Here is a 22,414-nt window from a genome sequence, read left to right as displayed (position 1 = left end):
GTGGCAGTGTGCGGCCTCCCCCGGCCCCCCCCTCCCTCTATTGCATCAATAACATTGGTGGCAGTGTGCCGCCTCCCCTCTCCCCCCCCCCCCGAACATTGGTGGCAGCGGAGTTGCGATCGGAATCCCAGTTTAATCGCTGGGGCTCCGATCGGTAACCATGGCAACCAGGATGCTACTGCAGTCCTGGTTGCCATGGTTACTTAGCAATAGTAGAAGCATCATACTTACCTGCTGGCTGCTGCGATGTCTGTGTCCGGCCGGGAGCTCCTCCTACTGGTAAGTGACAGGTCTGTGTGGTGCATTGCTGTCACTTACCAGTAGGAGGAGCTCCCGGCCGGACACAGACATCGCAGCAGCCAGCAGGTAAGTATGATGCTTCTACTATTGCTAAGTAATCATGGCAACCAGTACTGCAGTGGCGTCCTGGTTGCCATGGTTACCGATCGGAGCCCCAGCGATTAAACTGGGGCTCCGATTGGAACTCCGCTGCCACCAATGATCGGGGGGGAGAGGGAGAGGGGAGGCCGCACACTGCCACCAATGTTAATAATGCCATAGAGGGAGAGAGGGGGGGCCGGGGGAGGCCGCACACTGCCACAAATGTTAATAATGCAATCGAGGGAGGGAGGGGGGCCGGGGGAGGCCGCACACTGGCCACCAATGATATTCAAACTTGGGAGGGAGGGGGGTCTGCCCCCTGCTGCCTGGCAGCCCCTGATCTCTTACAGGGGGCTATGATACGCACAATTAACCCCGTCTGTATGAAAGTAACCTATGGCCACGGATCACGGACACGGATGTCAATCTTGTGTGCATCCGTGTTCTTTCACTGACCCATTGACTTGAATGGGTCCGTGAACCGTTGTCCGTCAAAAAAATAGGACAGGTCATATTTTTTTGACGGACAGGATACACGGATCACGGTCTCGGCTGCAAAACAGTGCATTTTCCGATTTTTCCACGGACCCATTGAGAGGCAGGCCAAGTTTAAATCTATCCATAAAAGATTATATTAGATTGAAGGTGCGGATAGGGTCATTCTCAATAACTTCACACGCTACCGTGCATTTTCAAGTCTAAATCTGTCCGTAAACGTGTACCTGTCAGCCAGCGCCTAAATACTAGGCCTACAATTTATATTCAGCTAAATCTGTGGTTACTGCTGTGCCTGTATTAGTGTAATTCGGTACCTAAATAGATAGCCAGATAGTGTTAGGTGCCTGTAAAAAAAGGCCTGAATTTGAATTCAATACATTGGGCCAAATAATTTTTTTCTTATTGTTGTGAACGGTAACAATGAGGAAAACATCTAGTAAGGGACGCGGTCGCGGACATGGTCGTGGTGGTGTTAGTGGACCCTCTGGTGCTGGGAGAGGACGTGGCCGTTCTGCCACAGCCACACGTCCTATTGTACCAACTACCTCAGGTCCCAGTAGACGCCAGAATTTACAGCGATATTTGGTGGGGCCCAATGCCGTTCTAAGGATGGTAAGGCCTGAGCAGGTACAGGTATTAGTCAATTGGATGGCCGACAGTGGATCCAGCATGTTCACATTATCTCCCACCCAGTCTTCTGCAGAAAGCGCACAGATGGCGCCTGAAAACCAAGCCTATCAGTCTGTCACATCACCCCCATGCATACCAGGGAAACTGTCTGAGCCTCAAGTTATGCAGCAGTCTCTTATGCTGTTTGAAGACTCTGCTAGCAGGGTTTCCGAAGGGCATCCACCTAGCCCTTCCCCAGCGGTGGAAGACATAGAATGCACTGACGCACAACCACTTATGTTTCCTGATGATGAGGACATGGGAATACCACCTCAGCATGTCTCTGATGATGACGAAACACAGGTGCCAACTGCTGCGTCTTTCTGCAGTGTGCAGACTGAACAGGAGGTCAGGGATCAAGACTGGGTGGAAGACGATGCAGGGGACGATGAGGTCCTAGACCCCACATGGAATGAAGGTCGTGCCACTGACTTTCAGAGTTCGGAGGAAGAGGCAGTGGTGAGACCGAGCCAACAGCGTAGCAAAAGAGGGAGCAGTGGGCAAAAACAGAACACCCGCCGCCAAGAGACTCCGCCTGCTACTGACCGCCGCCATCTGGGACCGAGCACCCCAAAGGCAGCTTCAAGGAGTTCCCTGGCATGGCACTTCTTCAAACAATGTGCTGACGACAAGACCCGAGTGGTTTGCACGCTGTGCCATCAGAGCCTGAAGCGAGGCATTAATGTTCTGAACCTTAGCACAACCTGCATGACCAGGCACCTGCATGCAAAGCATGAACTGCAGTGGAGTAAACACCTTAAAACCAAGGAAGTCACTCAGGCTCCCCCTGCTACCTCTTCTGCTGCTGCCGCCTCGGCCTATTCTGCTGCTGCCGCCTCGGCCTCTTCCTCCGCCTCTGGAGGAACGTTGGCACCTGCCGCCCAGCAAACAGGGGATGTACCACTAACACCACCACCACCTCCGTCACCAAGCATCTCAACCATGTCACACGGCAGCGTTCAGCTCTCCATCTCACAAACATTTGAGAGAAAGCGTAAATTCCCACCTAGCCACCCTCGATCCCTGGCCCTGAATGCCAGCATTTCTAAACTACTGGCCTATGAAATGCTGTCATTCAGGCTGGTGGACACAGACAGCTTCAAACAGCTCATGTCGCTTGCTGTCCCACAGTATGTTGTTCCCAGCCGGCACTACTTCTCCAAGAGAGCCGTGCCTTCCCTGCACAACCAAGTATCCGATAAAATCAAGTGTGCACTGCGCAACGCCATCTGTGGCAAGGTCCACCTAACCACAGATACGTGGACCAGTAAGCACGGCCAGGGACGCTGTATCTCCCTAACTGCACACTGGGTAAATGTAGTGGCAGCTGGGCCCCAGGCGGAGAGCTGTTTGGCGCATGTCCTTCCGCCGCCAAGGATCGCAGGGCAACATTCTTTGCCTCCTGCAGCCTCCTCCTCCTCCTCTTCTTCCACCTGTTCATCCAGTCAGCCACACACCTTCACCACCAACTTCAGCACAGCCCGGGATAAACGTCAGCAGGCCATTCTGAAACTCATATGTTTGGGGGACAGGCCCCACACCGCACAGGAGTTGTGGCGGGGTATAGAACAACAGACCGACGAGTGGTTGCTGCCGGTGAGCCTCAAGCCCGGCCTGGTGGTGTGCGATAATGGGCGAAATCTCGTTGCAGCTCTGGGACTAGCCGGTTTGACGCACATCCCTTGCCTGGCGCATGTGCTGAATTTGGTGGTGCAGAAGGTCATTCACAAATACCCCGACATGTCAGAGCTGCTGCATAAAGTGCGGGCCATCTGTGCGCGCTTCCGGCATTCACATTCTGGCGCTGCTCGCCTGTCTGCGCTACAGCGTAACTTCGGCCTTCCCGCTCACCGCCTCATATGCGACGTGCCCACCAGGTGGAACTCCACCTTGCACATGCTGGACAGACTGTGCGAGCAGCAGCAGGCCATAGTGGAGTTTCAGCTGCAGCACGCACGGGTCAGTCGCACTGCGGAAATGCACCACTTCACCACCAATGACTGGGCCTCCATGCGAGACCTGTGTGCCCTGTTGCGCTGTTTCGAGTACTTCACCAACATGGCCAGTGGCGATGACGCCGTTATCAGCGTTACAATACCACTTCTATGTCTCCTTGAGAAAACACTTAGGGCGATGATGGAAGAGGAGGTGGCCCAGGAGGAGGAGGAGGAGGAAGAGGGGTCATTTTTAGCACTTTCAGGCCAGTCTCTTAGAAGTGACTCAGAGGGAGGTTTTTTGCAACAGCAGAGGCCAGGTACAAATGTGGCCAGACAGGACCCACTACTGGAGGACGAGGAGGATGAGGATGAAGCATTTTCACAGCAGGGTGGCACCCAACGCAGCTCGGGCCCATCACTGGTGCGTGGCTGGGGGGGGGAAGCGGAGGACGATGACGATACGCCTCCCACAGAGGACAGCTTGTCCTTACCCCTGGGCAGCCTGGCACACATGAGCGACTACATGCTGCAGTGCCTGCGCAACGACAGCAGAGTTGCCCACATTTTAACGTGTGCGGACTACTGGGTTGCCACCCTGCTGGATCCCCGGTACAAAGACAATGTGCCCACCTTACTTCCTGCACTGGAGCGTGATAGGAAGATGCGCGAGTACAAGCGCACGTTGGTAGACGCGCTACTGAGAGCATTCCCAAATGTCACAGGGGAACAAGTGGAAGCCTAAGGCGAAGGCAGAGGAGAAGCAAGAGGTCGCCAACGCAGCTGTGTCACGGCCAGCTCCTCTGAGGGCAGGGTTAGCATGGCAGAGATGTGGAAAAGTTTTGTCAACACGCCACAGCTAACTGCACTACCACCTGATACGGAACGTGTTAGCAGGAGGCAGCATTTCACTAACATGGTGGAACTGTACGTGTGCACACCCCTCCACGTACTGACTGATGGTTTGGCTTCATTCAACTTCTGGGTCTCCAAATTGTCCACGTGGCCAGAGCTAGCCTTTTATGCCTTGGAGGTGCTGGCCTGCCCGGCGGCCAGCGTTTTGTCTGAACGTGTATTCAGCACGGCAGGGGGCGTCGTTACAGACAAACGCAGCCGCCTGTCTACAGCCAATGTGGACAAGCTGACGTTCATAAAAATGGACCTGTCCATCCCTTGTGCAGATTAGACATTTATAACTACCTCCCATTAACAATATATTATTGTACTCCAGGGCACTTCATTCAAACCTCTTTTTTTTATTTTACCATTATATTGCGGGGCAACCCAAAGTTGAATGAACCTCTCCTCTGTCTGGGTGCCGGGCCTAAATATCTGACAATGGCCTGTTCCAGTGGTGGGTGACATGAAGCCTGAATCTCTGCAATGGGACCTCTCTCCTCTGTCTGGGTGCCGGGGCCTAAATATCTGTCAATGGCCTGTTCCAGTGGTGGGTGACGTGAAGCCCGATTCTCTGCTATGACATGATGCCTGATTCTCTGCAATGGGACCTCTCTCCTCTGTCTGGGTGCCGGGGCCTAAATATCTGACAATGGCCTGTTCCAGTGGTGGGTGACGTGAAGCCTGATTCTCTGCTATGACATTAAGCCTGATTCTCTGCAATAGGACCTCTCTCCTCTGTCTGGGTGCCGGGCCTAAATATCTGACAGTGGCCTGTACCAGTGGTGGGTGACATGAAGCCTGATTCTCTGCTATGGGACCTCTCTCCAATTGATATTGGTTAATTTTTATTTATTTTATTTTTATTTTATTCATTTCCCTATCCCCAGATGCTGCTGGTGACGCTACCCTCTTTCCCTCAGGGTAGAGAAAGCAGACTGTTCCAGGAGTGGAGGAGTAAAGGTGTAACTAGACTGCGAGATATATTGGATGTCTCTAGCCAGGGTTTGTTATCATGGGAACAGGTGAAGGAGAGATATCGCTTTTCGGATGCACAATATCTTTCACCAAATTAAGAGGTACTATAAAGGCACAGGTACGGACACTGGGGGATGCTGAAAGACTCACATGGTTTGCGGCCATTTTGGGCACGGAAGGTACCTTTCTTTCTTTATCGGAGCTATACTGTAAGATCCATAATACACAGACAATAGGCTTGGTGAAGGGAGCTTTCAAAATATGAAAAAGGGAACTTAATGGTCAGAACCTAGCTCAAAAAATGAGAGAAGGTCTCGATTTAGTTAGACGAGCTATGTATAATGAGCAATGGAGAGAGACTTATGGCCCCTTTCAAAGCAGCAAAATGGTATCTTGAGTCGCAAATTGCGAACAAACTGGGGAAATTGGCAGAATGAAAAAGTAAGGGGTGAGGGTTATGGTGAAGGGATGGTGTACTGTACTGCACGGGGGAGAAAAGGTCACTTTCGAAGAGGGGATTGGTGTTCACGCTGTTATGATGGAGTTGGGAGGTGGGAAGAGTTTGATTGTTATTGGGGTGGATAAAACTTAAAATTGGAATTGAGAGTTTTGTACAATGATCAAATGGATTAATGTATGTTGATATTATTGAAAGCATTGATATTGTATATTGCTCCATGTGTAATATGTATTCTATGTGCGATGGAATCTCAATTCAATAAAAAGAATTAAAAAAAATATAATAATCCCTTTGAGCGCCAATAAAAACATGACTCCCTTGCACATTGCATAACACACATAAAACATTATAAAAATGGATTATCTCGGCAAAGGAGAAGTGCTCACTAACACAGATTTAGACAGATTTGTGAACATATAACAGTATTTGAGAGTAATGGGTCTTTTGTGTGTAGAAAATGTTTCAGATCTTTGAGTTCAGCTCATGCAAAATGGGAGAAAAACCGAAAGTGTTGCATTTATATTTCTGTTCAGTGTATATACAGTATATATACAGTATCTCACAAAAGTCAGTCCACCTTTCACATTTCTGTAAATATTTTATTCTATCTTTTCATGGGTCAACCCTGAAGATCTGACACTGTGATACAATGTAAAGTAGTCAGTGTACGGCTTGTATAACGGTGTAAATTTGCTGTGCCCTCAAAATAACTCAACGCACGGCCACTAATGTCTAAACCACTGGCAACAATCGTGAGTACACCCCTAAGTGAGAATGGACAAATTGTGCCCAATAGAAAAAAATATTTCCCGAACTCGGGTTCGGTTACAAGGTACCACTTGGAATTGAACCTGAGTTCGGGAAATGTTTTTTTACAGTAGAAATACATTTATGAAGTTATTGCGTGAAGTCTCGCAAGACTTCTCAAAGCTACAACTTTGGCTCATCGGAGCCAATACATTCTAATACTGTACGGAGCTCCTGCCCTGTACAGTATTAGAATGAAGTTTTATGAAAATCGACTTTGGATGTTTAATCCGAAGTCGATTTGCGCATTCCATAATAGAGATTGTACTAAAAACTACATTTTCTGATAGTCTCTCTGATCGGGGTGGTGTAGAGAGAGAAGAGTAGAGGACCTAGGACTGAACCCTGATGAACTCCACCACCGAGAGGGAGATAAGAAGAAGCAGAGCCAGCAAGTGATACATTAAAGGAGCGATCAGAGAGAAAGGAAGAGAACCAGGAGAGAGCAGTGTCCTCAAGGCCAATTATATGGAGCCTGGTGAGAAGGAGTTTATGGTCTACTGTATCAAATGCTGCAGAGAGATCAAGAAGAATCAGTAGAGAATAGTCGCCATTCCTGTTTGCTGTCAGGAGATCAGTAGACATTTTAGTAAAGGCAGTTTCTGTAGAGTGGAGAGAGGGAAAGGCAGATTGAGAAGGTAGAAGAGAGTAAAAGAGATGTTCCAGAAGTCTAGAAATGAAGGGGAGGTTAGAGACAGGTTGGTAGTGAGCGGCACAGGTCGGGTCAAGATTTTATTTTTGTAGTGGGGTTATAACAAAATGTTTGAAAGAGGATGGGAAGCGAGAGAGAGAGAGAGAGAGGGGTTATATATTGTAGTAAGGCGGGTAATGACAGCCGGGGAGAGGGACTGGAGAAGGTGTGAGGGGATAGGATCACTGCTACAGGTGGGGGGTCGAGAAGCAGAGAGAAGCCCAAAGACTTCTTCATCTGTTATAGCGTCAGCAGAGGAGGTCGAGCACATGGAAGTGTGGGAGGGAGGAGGATGTAACCGATCTTGTCCCTGAAGTAGGTGGCCAGATCATCAGCGCAGGTCATATCTTCTCTTCATGATGCAGCCACTGTCTTCTAGAACACCACAAGCTCTCACCCCTGCGTCTCACACAGAGCAGAACCCAACAAATCCATCCCCAGCCCCGACACAAACCAAACTGAAAAGCTGAGGCTTCCAGAGTCCAGAACGAAGCCGGAAGAAATCCCACCCAAAGAAGACTTCATGGCCTACAGAGAAGCAGCTTCATGTCCGCTCTCACCTCCTCACAGCAGGACTTCTTCACTTCTATTACGTCGTCTCTGTCCCACAACCCCAAATAATTATTTCATACCTTTACCTCCCTCTGCCCCCCCCCCCCCCCCCGTACCCTGTCTGACACCCCTCATCTCAGCTGAGGACTATGCCTCTCATCTCTAAACCATAGGCAGCGTTAGATGAAGCTCGGAGCCGCCGTCCGCTCAGCCTCTCTACGTTACTACTCGCTGCTCTTCCCACATCACCTGCTTTACCGCTGTCACTGAGGACAACCTTCCCGCCTTCTGCCCATCCCCCGTCACACTAATCACCGCTTTACCTCCCCGAGCCGGTCCTGCCTCCAATCACAATCTGTCCGACATTTCCGCCGTTCTCCAGCGTCGCCGGATGCGTTTTTTCTAATCTCCAAAGACTAAAATCTCATCTTTGAAATTCAGCCAATGATACAAGACTGACACAAGGGAACTTATCTCCTGTCCACTGATTGTGGGGTCCATCCGCTGGGGGCCCCTGCCAGTCAGGAGAACGGGGCCCATGTTCCCCCATTGGAGCAGCAGACAAGCTCAGATCAACTACAGAGACAATCCCCAGCGATAAGACACAGCGCGGCCATTTATGTGCTAACACTAGGAACAACAGAAGAGAAGCTTATTCCTCCTTTTCCCCCACAGCGGAAATCCTACATCTGCCCCGACATAAGGTATCGCTGACATCATTTCTAATAACTGATATGGAGAAAAGGGACAGAGTTACCCCTAAACATCTCCTGAGCGCACACAGAGCCCCGATACCAGCAGATTACATCGCCGGCTCTGCTACATGGACATGACAGAGACTCAGCTGTAGTAACTGAACATTACACATACACAGCTCTGCTACATGGACATGACAGAGACTCAGCTGTAGTAACTGAACATTACACATACACAGCTCTGCTACATGGACATGACAAAGACTCAGCTGTAGTAACTGAACATTACACATACACAGCTCTGCTACATGGACATGACAGAGACTCCGCTGTAGTAACTGAACATTACACATACACAGCTCTGCTACATGGACATGACAAAGACTCAGCTGTAGTAACTGAACATTACACATACACAGCTCTGCTACATGAACATGACAGAGACTCTGCTGTAGTAACTGAACATTACACATACACAGCTCTGCTACATGGACATGACAGAGACTCAGCTGTAGTAACTGAACATTACACATACACAGCTCTGCTACATGGACATGACAAAGACTCAGCTGTAGTAACTGAACATTACACATACACAGCTCTGCTACATGGACATGACAAAGACTCAGCTGTAGTAACTGAACATTACACATACACAGCTCTGCTACATGGACATGACAGAGACTCAGCTGTAGTAACTGAACATTACACATACACAGCTCTGCTACATGGACATGACAGAGACTCAGCTGTAGTAACTGAACATTACACATACACAGCTCTGCTGCACACACTGATACAGGTCTTCAGAGGCATATTATACATAAACAGCTCGGTTGTATGCACATACAGCTCAACTACACAGACATTACACGGATACAGCTCATCTATACAAACATTACAGGCTTACAGCTCTGCTACATACAGACTGGGATTCCACACAGCACAGAAGAGTCTCACACACAGAGCATCTAAACCTGGTCATGTGATCTCCATGACTCCTCCCACACCTGATCACATGGTCATAACATCATCACAGATCCTGTAACTTCTCCTGCCGCACAGCCTGACTCCTCCCACACATGGTCATGACATCATCACAGGTCCTGTACCTTCTCCTGCAGCACAGCCTGACTCCTCCCACACCTGATCACATGGTCATGACATCATCACAGGTCCTGTGCCTTCCCTTGCAGCACAGCCTGACTCCTCCCATAGCTGATCACATGGTCATGACATCATCACAGGTCCTGTACCTTCTCCTGCAGCACAGCCTGACTCCTCCCACACTTGATCACATGGACATGACATCATCACAGGTCCTGTACCTTCTGCAGCACAGCCTGACTCCTCCCACAAACGGTCACATGGTCATGACATCATCACAGGTCCTGTATATTCTCCTGCAGCATAACCTGACTCCGCCCACACCTGATCACATGGTCATGACATCATCACAGGTCCTGTACCTTCTCCTGCAGCACAGCCTGACTCCTCCCACACATGATCACATGGTCATGACATCATCATAGGTCCTGTACCTTCTCCTGCAGCACAGCCTGACTCCTCCCACACCTGAACACAAGGTCATGACATCATCACAGGTCCTGTACCTTCTCCTGCAGCACAGCCTGGAGCCCGACTCCTGTACATGGTGGTAGAAATTACAGCCCAGGAGGCTCCATAGTGAAGGGTTGTCAGAGGAGGACACGCCTGCCCCCAGGTAAGTGGAACACTCATCACATCCACACACATGAGGCTCCACAGCCACAGAGATACACAGCTCCATCCGCCCTTAAGGCCCAGTTCACACTGCAGTTATTTCCTTCAGTTATTGAGCCCAGACCAGCAGTGAAGCGACTCAGAGATCAGGTGTAATGGGAAGATCTGCACTTGTTCTGTGGTTTTCTCCCGCACCAGGTTTTGGCTCACAATAACTGATGGAAATAACTGATCAAATAACTGAAGTGTGAACTCAGCCTAATCTACAAACTCCAGAGAACATGAAGCAGGAGGTAAAGACGCAGCTTCTGGGGCAGGACACCAGCCTAAAGATAATAACATAACATACAAATCACAAGAGGTTGGTTCTAATATACAATGCATTTCAAGGGCGGCCTTCCTCAGGTGCAACAAAAGCCAGGAGCAGGGGCGTTATATAGAAGACATATCCAGGAGATCTCAGAGACGTGGACTGGAGCAGGGGGCGTTATATAGAAGACATATCCAGGAGACCTCAGAGACGTGGACTGGAGGAGGGGGCGTTATATAGAAGACATATCCAGGAGATCTCAGAGACGTGGACTGGAGGAGGGGGGTTATATAGAAGACATAACCAGGAGATCTCAGAGACGTGGACTGGAGCAGGGGGCGTTATATAGAAGACATATCCAGGAGATCTCAGAGATGTGGACTGGAGCAGGGGGCGTTATATAGAAGACATATCCAGGAGATCTCAGAGACGTGGACTGGAGGAGGGGGCGTTATATAGAAGACATATCCAGGAGATCTCAGAGACGTGGACTAGAGCAGGGGGCGTTAAATAGAAGACATATCCAGGAGATCTCAGAGACGTGGACTGGAGGAGGGGGCGTTATATAGAAGACATATCCAGGAGATCTCAGAGACGTGGACTGGAGCAGGGGGGCGTTATATAGAAGACATATCCAGGAGATCTCAGAGACGTGGACTGTAGGAGGGGACGTTATATAGAAGACATATCCAGGAGATCTCAGAGACGTGGACTGGAGCAGGGGGCGTTATATAGAAGACATATCCAGGAGATCTCAGAGACGGGGACTGGAGGAGGGGACGTTATATAGAAGACATATCCAGGAGATCTCAGAGACGTGGACTGGAGCAGGGGACGTTATATAGAAGACATAACCAGGAGATCTCAGAGACGTGGACTGGAGGAGGGGGTGTTATATAGAAGACCTATCCAGGAGATCTCAGAGACGTGGACTGGAGGAGGGGGCGTTATATAGAAGACATATACAGGAGATGTCAGAGACGTGGACTGGAGCAGGGGGTGTTATATAGAAGACATATCCCGGAGATCTCAGAGACGTGGACTGGAGGAGGGGGTGTTATATAGAAGACATATCCAGGAGATCTCAGAGACGTGGACTGGAGGAGGGGGCGTTATATAGAAGACATATCCAGGAGATCTCAGAGACGTGGACTGGAGCAGGGGGCGTTATATAGAAGACATATCCAGGAGATCTCAGAGACGTGGACTAGAGCAGGGGGCGTTATATAGAAGACATATCCAGGAGATCTCAGAGACGTGGACTGGAGCATGAGACGTTATATAGAAGATATATCCAGGAGATCTCAGAGACGTGGACTGGAGGAGGGGGCGTTATATAGAAGACATATCCAGGAGATCAGAGATGTGGACTGGAGCAGGGGGTGTTATATAGAAGACATATCCAGGAGATCTCAGAGACGTGGACTGGAGCAGGGGGTGTTATATAGAAGATATATCCAGGAGATCTCAGAGACGTGGACTGGAGCAGGGGACGTTATATAGAAGATATATCCAGGAGATCTCAGAGACGTGGACTGGAGCAGGGGACGTTATATAGAAGACATATCCAGGAGATCTCAGAGACGTGGACTGGAGCAGGGGGCGCTATATAGAAGACATATCCAGGAGATCTCAGAGACGTGGACTGGAGGAGGGGGCGTTATATAGAGGACATATCCAGGAGATCTCAGAGACGTGGACTGGAGCAGGGGGCGTTATATAGAAGACATATCCAGGAGATCTCAGAGACGTGGACTGGAGCAGGGGACTGGAACGCCCAAAACATAAGAATTCATCCTTTTCTAACAATCACTAAAAACATGACTGGATAAAATGAGTGGCCCTACAAGAAGAGGATCACCCCCCCAAGGATATATAAATACAGGACACGAGGCTGAAGTTGGTTTCTTATTCAGAAGTTGCAGTGAGCGTCCCGAGGGGAAATCAGGTGAAAGCGGCATTAAAATACAAAAGACGGGCAAAAAAATGGGGAGAAAAGTGTGATTTAAAGACTGAAATGGATTCGGGCACTGATCTCACACTGGTGACATACAGAGGGTGGTGCCCGCACCGTATACAGGGAAGTTCAGCCCAAACAGGTTCTGGGCACAAGAACTGGCAGCAAAGTGGACAGACGGACTCTGTCACTGATCTCAATAAGTAACTGGTGTTTTTTAAAGGGTTAAATGAATTTGGGCTGATCTGAAATGTATATGATGTGGGGCATCACCCTCTGTGTGTTGGCAGTGTGAGATCAGTGGCCGAATTCATTTAACACTGCGGATGTCACTGTTATGGGGGGGGGGCTGTGGATGTCACTGTTATGGGGGGGCGCTGTGGATGTCACTGTTATGGGGGGCTCTGTGGATGTCACTGTTATGGGGGGGGGGGGGCGCTGTGGATGTCACTGTTATGGGGGGGGCGCTGTGGATGTCACTGTTATGGGGGGGGCGCTGTGGATGTCACTGTTATGGGGGGGCGCTGTGGATGTCACTGTTATGGGGGGGCGCTGTGGATGTCACTGTTATGGGGGGGGCGCTGTGGATGTCACTGTTATGGGGGGGGGGCTGTGGATGTCACTGTTATGGGGGGGGGCTGTGGATGTCACTGTTATGGGGGGGGCGCTGTGGATGTCACTGTTATGGGGGGGGCGCTGTGGATGTCACTGTTATTGGGGGGGGGGGCGCTGTGGATGTCACTGTTATGGGGGGGCGCTGTGGATGTCACTGTTATGGGGGGGGGCGCTGTGGATGTCACTGTTATGGGGGGGGGGCGCTGTGGATGTCACTGTTATGGGGGGGGGGCGCTGTGGATGTCACTGTTATGGGGGGGGGCGCTGTGGATGTCACTGTTATGGGGGTCGGTGTGAAGCCGGTAATTCTGCTCGTAGATGATAAATATGATATAACGGCTCCAGAAAGATACAAATAAATAGAGAATTACTAATAACGGAGAAGAAGTGCGCAGGTCTCCAGTGTGAGGCGCTGACGAGACAGAAATCGTAGAAAGGAAATTCACAAGTAAAGTAAAGTGAAATAAACAATAGTAAAATCACCAACCCATATTTATTTATTTATTATACACACTTATATAGCGCTACTAATTCCGCAGCGCTTTACAGACATTATCATCTAACTGTCCCCAATGGGACTCACAATCTAAGATATGATATCAGTATGGGAAGTGTCCTCCCCGACGCACGTTTCAGCTGCTGCCTTCATCTTGGGGTTGGTGCTGCTGTGTGTGAGAAGCCTTTTATATCCGTGTATAATATAATACTCACCACTTATTTATGTGGCGCATGCGCGTACAGGAAGGAAGGAAGGAAACCCTGTCCCCGGCGACAAGAGGACACACAGGGGGAAATGGGACAGGAAGTGGTGGTCTCGTGCTCACCACGCCAGCACAGGGGAGGAGGAGCCAAGCAGAGTGCAGCAGCATGCGCACATGAGGAGGAGTATTAATGCTCCATATTGGAGAAGGGCAGAATGACCCGGGCAAACCGCCATCTTTATTATGTGTGACGGTGAAATGACGGACAAACTGCGGTTAGATTTCCCTGCAGAAAATTTTTAGAATGTTAATTTCTCATCTTTTCCGGCAGATAGTGATACCTCGTAAACCAGTTATTACTTTACATCCCCCACATGTCTGCTTTATGTTCCTGTCGGGTTGTAATAATTAAATTAAGAATTATTAATTATGGTCATAAAAATTATTAACCATAAAAAAAAAAAATTAATAAAATTTGTCATAAATTCTTAAAATCATGACCTGGTGAATTGTAGACAACCTAATGGATGCAATTCACATCTGAGTCCGACTATTTCCTCAGATAAATAAGTTCTTTTTGACGTGAGATGACGTTAATGATAAAACATGTAGTTCTGCATTATACAATAATATACAGGTTTATAAAAATATGCAGATTTATTGGTTACAAGATTATAAACATATATATATAAGTAAATAAACACAATGAAACATGCAAATGAATATATATAGCGTTAATATAAAGCATTACAAGCTTAACAATACATGTGAGTGGAAATAACTTGTCACATTATAACAAAGCTATTATTAGGTTAGGATATCAAATAGGAACATCATTTATATATTACTTATGTTCAGAGAAAACCTCATGATATCAGGACGGGCATGTCTAATCCTAGACATCAATATAGAATGCTAAATACATTCCACCCCCTTCTAACCAACTACACATCACATGACCTCAAGATGGGAAAATCCATTCAAGGATATAACTTAGAAGAGATAACTGTATCCTTCCGCCCCATCCTGGACTATTTTCACACATATGACTTTGGTAAGATTATTAGGACAAATAACAGGGATCTAGGATCATTGCTAGATCATATCTTAAATGGGAAGGACTTTGAAATATGTCTTTCCTGTGGGAATCCATCACTTAGCTTGGCGAAGAATGTTCTATCAATATATATATAATCTAAGCAATTATTTAATGCTTTGCTAGATTATGAGTCTTGATTCTTCTGCAGGTAGAATGAAGCCTCACAATATCCTAAGACCACATCTCAATATGGAGATGATCAATTAATTAATGTATTTATTCGCCAATCTAGATGGTATAATGTCACCCACACTATCAAATTAGTCTTAATAAAATGAAATATAATTTCTATGTCTCTTACCAAGTCCTAGTAGAAATCTCACTTCTGCTCCTAGGAAAGCTGGGTGGTCCATCATAGCGCATCTAACCATGGCTTTCATCCTGATAGACCCCTCTAGAGAGCTCAACTTCTCCTCTCTCCTCTCCTCTTTCTTGTGTGTGTCTTTTTCTCTCTCCTTTTCTCCCCCCTGTGTATGGTTTATGAACACAAACTTATCAGTTAGACACACCTTCCTAGTTTGGAAGTTTCCAATCATAATCGGATGGGCGTGACTATTGATAAGAAATGACATCATAACCTTACCCAGAATGCACTTTTGCTACTGTTGTAATGTCACCTACTCATACCTAGGTGGCACTGCTGTGTAAGCTATTTGCATCCTAGTATAAAGGGTTAACTTCTGTAAGTCTGAATAAAGGTATAATATACATTTTGACCTTAAAAGCTTTAATTCAAGGCTATAGGGATTAGATCTGACACTTGTAGCAATTAGAGACAGACCTCTAGGAGTCTCTGAATGTTTCTCACACTGTTTATTTGTGCATCGTAAATAACTTGAATAGCTTTGTTTTCTCAGAGATATCAGTACCTCCTCTCATACCAAAGAGGTGAATAATTGTTACAAAACACACATCTTCACAGACACTCTTTTAGAGACAAAGATTCTCCTAATGAGAAATATATATAATATACTGGATACATGTTGTCTTCATAACATATAACAGTATAATATATATTATATGTCCTACTGATGGTCTTATGCTAAGGACTAAGGCTCATTAAATGAATACATGAATATTATATATTTTGCTTCATTAATAAATGCCTAATTGTATAGGTAATTATCACCAGCTGCATAGAGCTTATCTTTACCTCCCTGTCATAAATTTTAAAGTAGATAAGAATGCCTCTTCTCAGACTGGTACATTCATGAGAAGAATAACACTAAAAAGTAGAAACCTTCGTGTGACCTTACTTTGGCCTTCTCAAGACATACAAAATTGTAACTATAGTCGAGCATGGCTCTTAAAGGTAATGAACATCCATCTTGACTAAAAATGAATTGGATATCAATGTATTTACCTATGAAAAGGCACGACATTCCTCATTCTGTAAGTGTCATTTTTTTTTTTTTTAGAACAGGCTTAGAAGTTTAGAAATAATTATTATAATTTTTACAGAAACTTCACAAACCTATTTTTTAAAGCTGTTCTCTGGGCTTTTAATATTGATGACCTATCCCCAAGATAGGACATCGGTATCGGATTGGCGGGGATTCGACATCCGGCACCCCCACAGGTCATCTGTATGAGGAGAAGGCGCGCGCCGTCTCCTGTCCTGCTCGCCGCTGTCATGTCTATGGCAAGCCGGAAGAGAGACGGGAGACGGCAGGCGCACACAGCGTGTACCTTCTCTTTATACAGCTGATCGACTGGGGGAGCCGGGTGTCGGACCCCTCCCCGATCTGATATTGATGACCTCCGCGCACCTATGATCTCGATGCACTGCTGGTTCCTATAGTTCTCCCGTGTGCCGGCACACTTACTTGCGCCTGTGTAGTAGGGATACGGGAACGCCAACTTCTGCTGTTTCATTGTCCGGAATGGTATGAAGGATACGTTTATTCCTCTCAATAGGTTGGTGCCGCAATTACACTCGATGGATTAATACCGCAGTTACACCAGACGCATTTCCAAACTGTACGTTTTGTTCCTCAGTGGTTGCAATAGTATAAAAATGAGGGACCAATCGCTCCTTATCCGGAGCTGTGCTGATATCAGAACCTGGGCCGGACCGCGTCAGGCTGTTCTTGTAGTATTCTAGTCATTCACAATGCACACCCTGCGGTTTTTTCAGTTGTTCTATATACCAACAAATGAAACGTACAAATGATCTAGATCAGTGATGCCCAACCTACGGCCCGCGTCATGCGGCCCGCGCAGTGACCTGGCTTTATCAATGCACTAGCGCAGGACACGCTGCGAACGGCACAGGCAGCAAAGCGATGCTGCCTGTGCCTGCAATCTCCCCGCCCAGCGCCGCCTCCTAGCAAATTTATTCACTGCACTTGCCTCTGTGAAATTGAAGAGAAGCGCCGTAATCTCGCACAGGCGCACTGGCAAAGGCATCGACATATCCACGTCTCTGAGATCTCCTGGATATGTCTTCTATATAACGCCCCCTCCTCCAGTCCACGTCTCTGAGATCTCCTGGATATGTCTTCTATATAATGCCCCCTGCTCCAGTCCACGTCTCTGAGATCTCCTGGTAATGTCTTCTATATAACGCCCCCTGCTCCAGTCCACGTCTCTGAGATCTCCTGGATATGTCTTCTATATAACGCCCCCTCCTCCAGTCCACGTCTCTGAGATCTCCTGGATATGTCTTCTATATAACGCCCCCTGCTCCAGTCCAGGTCTCTGAGATCTCCTGGATATGTCTTCTATATAACGCCCCCTCCTCCAGTCCACGTCTCTGAGATCTCCTGGTTATGTCTTCTATATAGGTAGGGCTGTGGGGATGTTGGGGTGTGAGGTCCTGGAGGGGTGTTTGGGTGGTAGCTCTGGAAGGGGTGGGAGGTCCGATAGGTATGTGGGGGTGGGAGATCCGGGAGGGGGGGCCCATAATTTTTTTTAGCTACACCCCTGATTGTTAAGATTGGGTGGGCACTAGAGAGATAGAGTGCCCTGCTGTAGGAGAAGCCGGCGGGAGATAAAAGGAGGAGTGGCCATCTCCTGGTGGTGTCGGGCACACGGCGCAAACATGACGGTGGAGGATCTGACTGAAGCCTAAAGACCAGACATCAAGGTAGACCTGCAGAAGAAGGTGACAGCACAGTATGTGATGTATACATGTGTGTAATCATCACATACTGCACTACATACATTACACACATGTATACATCACATGCCCCCTCACAGTAATAATGCCAAGATATGTGCCCTCTTCACAGACGTAATGCTCACACATGCCCCCTAACAGTAGTTATGCCCAGATATGTGCCCCCTCACAGTAGTTATGCCCTGATATGTGCCCCCTCACAGTAGTTATACCCAGATATGTGCCCCTCACAGTAGTTATACCCAGATATGTGCCCCTCACAGTAGTTATGCCCAGATATGTGCCCCCTCACAGTAGTTATGCCCAGATATGTGCCCTTCTCACAGTAGTTATGCCCTGATATGTGCCCCCTCACAGTAGTTATGCCAGATATGTGCCCTCTTCACAGTAGTAATGCTCACACGTGCCCCCTCACAGCGTTTGCATTTCTTTCTGGCAAAGCTACCTGGTTCCGGCCCGCAAAATTTATACCAATTCTAGTGCGGCCCTCAGACGAAAAATGGTTGGGCACCACTGATCTAGATTTATAAAATCCAATATATAGAAAATACTAAACATCCAAGTTGATCAACAAGTCATAAAACTGGGAGTAAAAAAATATAGAATAAAATAGACACATTTAGTGTAAAAGGGCTAATGTGGTCTTCATTCCGGGGTGTTAGTTCGCTCTGCAGGTCTGTCTTCATTTTATTCTATATTTTGTTTTATTCCCAGTTTTATGACTTGTTGATCAACTTATGTTTTGTATATTCTATAGATTGGACATATCATGAAACTGCCTTGACCTCACACACGTTTCGATCCATATAAAAAGAGAGAACACAACATCTGTACTTTATTATCTCCTCCGATGTCTCCTCTTATCTCCAGTTATTGTATTTTACATGAGATTTTGTAGGATTTTCCATAGTCTCATCTTATTTCCATTCAGGTTCCTACAATATAGGATCCGTTCAGTGGAGATCTTCTATATAAGATCCTTCTCCTGATTGACCCGACAAGAATGGACAGGGACAAGATGGTGGAGAGGATAATAAATCTCACCCTAGAGATCCTCTTCTGTCTTACTGGAGAGGTGAGAGATTCTGATGTCACATTACATCATCTTCTCTATGTTACTAACAGATGGACATGACTGGAGAGGTGAGGGACTCTGAGGATGTATAGAGTGATATTTATTACTGTCTCTCCATAACCAGGACTACACAGTAGTGAAGAAGACCTCTAGTGAGCACTGTCAGGCCCCTGTGTCTGAAGGATGCGGAAGAACCCTGAGCCCAATCATGGGGCCTCCACCTCACCCCCTGATACATGAGGAAGTCAATAGAGAGAAGATCCTAGAACTCACCAGCAAGATGATTGAGCTGCTGACTGGAGAGGTGACACTGCTGGGAATGCTGGGACATTATACAGGAACGCTATGAAGGGATCTGGGTGATGACTGTATCATTGTGTTGTCAGGTTCCTATAAGGTGTCAGGATGTCACCGTCTATTTCTCCATGGAGGAGTGGGAGTATTTAGAAGGACAAAAAGATCTGTACAAGGACGTCATGATGGAGGATCACCGGCCCCTCACATCACCAGGTAATAGACATGACTAAATACACACGTCCTCTCGTTATCTGTATGTAAGGGATGAATTCAGTCACTGGATGTGTTTCCTACTGTTTGAAATTGGCCACAACAACACAACATGTCTTGAAGAAACTTCTTCCTCAGAAGATTCTTTTGTTTAAGCCTCATTCACACGTCAGTGTTTTGTCAATGATTTCCATCAGTGATTGTGAGCCAGAACCAGGATTTGAGCCTCCACAGACACAAGGTATAGGGGAAACTCTGTACCTGTTCTGTGTTTAGAGTCTCACCTGGTTTTGGCTTAAAATCTCTGATGGAAATCTGAAGAGCAGCAAGACATCATTGAAGTCAATGTAAAATGTAGGCAGATTATGGCATAAGAGGTAAATGGAAGTGAATTACAGCCGTAGTAAAAGGCAGCGCTCTGTTATAAGTCCTGGACACCGTCCTTTATACCTCAGAGAACAAAGGAATAATTAATATTTTAATTCCAGTTTTCCGCAGTGTGTCGCTGTACATAGACTTCAGTGGTTTACACACAGATTCCATCATTATCATACTTGTGTCGGAATATTTATGCTGTCTCCGATTAACAGCCTATATTATTTATGTGAATAAATTAGAATCGGTAAAGGAGGAGATTCTAACCTATTCTCATAAATACCAAGCTAAAGAGAGCTCGTGATCTCCGCTAAGTTAGATGACAAAAAGAAGTCAGTGGTAAATCAAAATCTATATTTATTAAGTAACAATAATACAGTGTAAACTAATATATAAGAGAATCTGTGACAAATGAAATTCAATCAATGATATGCAAATTTTTAAGCAAGCCCAGGTAATCTAGAGTGTATATGTGTGTGTGTGTAATATACATATATATATTTATATTTTTTTTTTTTGTGGTCGGATCGGCTATCAGAAAGGTGAACCTAACCTATCTACAACAAGCAGCAGAGTTATGCCATAACTGCTGTGGTAGTGCAGCCTAAAGGGGCCACCCTAATGTGAAGTGACTGTAAGAAGGTGTGGGTGGGTGGGTGAAATCAGCTGAATCGGCGTCAGCCTGGGCCCACAGGTGCCTATAAATAGCCTAGTAATCAGCCTCCCCTCCCACAAATGCAGCAATATCTTGCTTATACTTGTGTTCGGATCGGCTATCAGAAAGGTGAACCTAACCTATCTACAACAAGCAGCAGAGTTATGCCATAACTGCTGTGGTAGTGCAGACTAAAGGGGCCAAAAAGAGCAGACCTTAGTTTAGAGTAAATATATACAGTACAGACCAAAAGTTTGGACACACCTTCTCATTCAAAGAGTTTTCTTTATTTTCATGACTAAAATTGTAGATTCACACTGAAGGCATCAAAACTATGAATTAACACATGTGGAATTATATACATAACAAAAAAAAAAGTGTGAAACAACTGAGAATTGAAAGAGTGGCCGGTAACTAGAGACGATTTACTCCTATGTTGACTAACATATGACCATATAACGAGAAGGTCTGGATCCTGAGAGCGCCAGACTGAAACAATGGTGAATCTGTTGGAAGGGCCTAAATGAACTCCAACCATTCGCCAAGGGCCCTGATCGGACACCAACTGTTCCTGGTGGCAAAATACTTCACCTCTACGTATTCCCCAGGCCACACTTTTTTTTTCTATTAAGGACCCACAAGTTAGAACATGGCGTATGCCGTCTTACTGTAGTAGTAGATTAAGTGAAACGCGTAAACTCCCCAGGCCTGGGGAACCATCCACAGGAATACATGGCTATTTTGATTAACGAGCTAATGTTGCCTGTAATAAGGACAGAACGTACACATAATACCTGCAGTTGTAACAGAAAATAAGCTTAAGGTCGTGTTAAACTATGTATGCTGCGCCTGTAGTCGTGATAGGACTTGTCGTGTCGGTAGACGTGACAGACTTCGTAAAGTCCGCCTTATTACTGTACCTCCTACTGGAAGACAGACCGATACCCAGGACTTAGGCCGGACACCATCACCCTCGGCCCAAGTTTGTAGATGAAGTAAGCATGCCTGGGAGAAGATGATGTCCGCCAAGGAAGGCTTGGAATGACTGCTCATAAAGAAAACAATGAAGACCCAACAACCTAGAAAATAAAAGTCAGAGAAAACAATAACGTGAGTGAGACTAATGGTGCAAGCCACGCATGCGAGCCACCACAGAAAATTATATTGCGAGCCACAGATGACCAAGCCATGCGAGTGGTCTGAAGGCAGAAAGACATGGAACCCTACTTGTTGTGGGACCACGAAGCCGGCCTCGAATGGCGGAGTTGTGTGTAAAATTTAAACGGAGAAGCCAGTGCGTCGAGAGACTCTAATGGTGGAGCCACTATGTATAAAACTAACGGAAACCATGGAGAAGCGACTAATGCGAGACTAATGGCGATGCATTTTTTTTAATTTATTTATAACACCACTTATGCAGCACCAGTATGACTTGGGGACTCGCATAACCATGACCCTCTCTGACTGAACTTGGGACACTAATCAGCCTGCAACCAAACCATATTGTACCCCTAACAAACAACATGAAGAACGGTCATCAGGCCCCCCGAAGCCATGAGGACCCCCGAAGCCAAGAGACTGAACTGGATGACCTTTACAGTGACGATAAGTAATTAAACTGTGAGCCAGACCTGATGGAAAATGCATAGACATTAGTGATCCGAACCACGTGCACAACCGAAACATTAACCAACCGCGAACCGTGAAATTGAAAC

The 22,414-nt window shown here is 46.9% G+C and overlaps 1 protein-coding gene, 1 long non-coding RNA gene and 1 pseudogene across 2 annotated transcripts in view; 2 read left to right on the top strand and 1 right to left on the bottom strand.

Moving 5' to 3' along the window:
• Window positions 1–22,414, bottom strand: part of LOC122940414 (zinc finger protein 260-like) — a 492,103-nt gene that overhangs the window by 229,765 nt on the left and 239,924 nt on the right. The gene's annotated exons all lie outside the window — the stretch shown is intronic.
• Window positions 1–22,414, top strand: part of LOC122940400 — a 200,868-nt pseudogene that overhangs the window by 72,557 nt on the left and 105,897 nt on the right.
• LOC122940463 lies at window positions 10,151–19,347 on the top strand. Its single transcript, XR_006390284.1, has 3 exons — window positions 10,151–10,285; window positions 19,019–19,162; window positions 19,287–19,347. It is a non-coding gene; the product is annotated as an uncharacterized LOC122940463 (long non-coding RNA).

The sequence above is a fragment of the Bufo gargarizans genome, chromosome 6, assembly GCF_014858855.1.
Source record: "Bufo gargarizans isolate SCDJY-AF-19 chromosome 6, ASM1485885v1, whole genome shotgun sequence".
NCBI lineage: Eukaryota > Metazoa > Chordata > Amphibia > Anura > Bufonidae > Bufo > Bufo gargarizans.
This window is presented reverse-complemented; position numbering and strand designations above follow the sequence as displayed.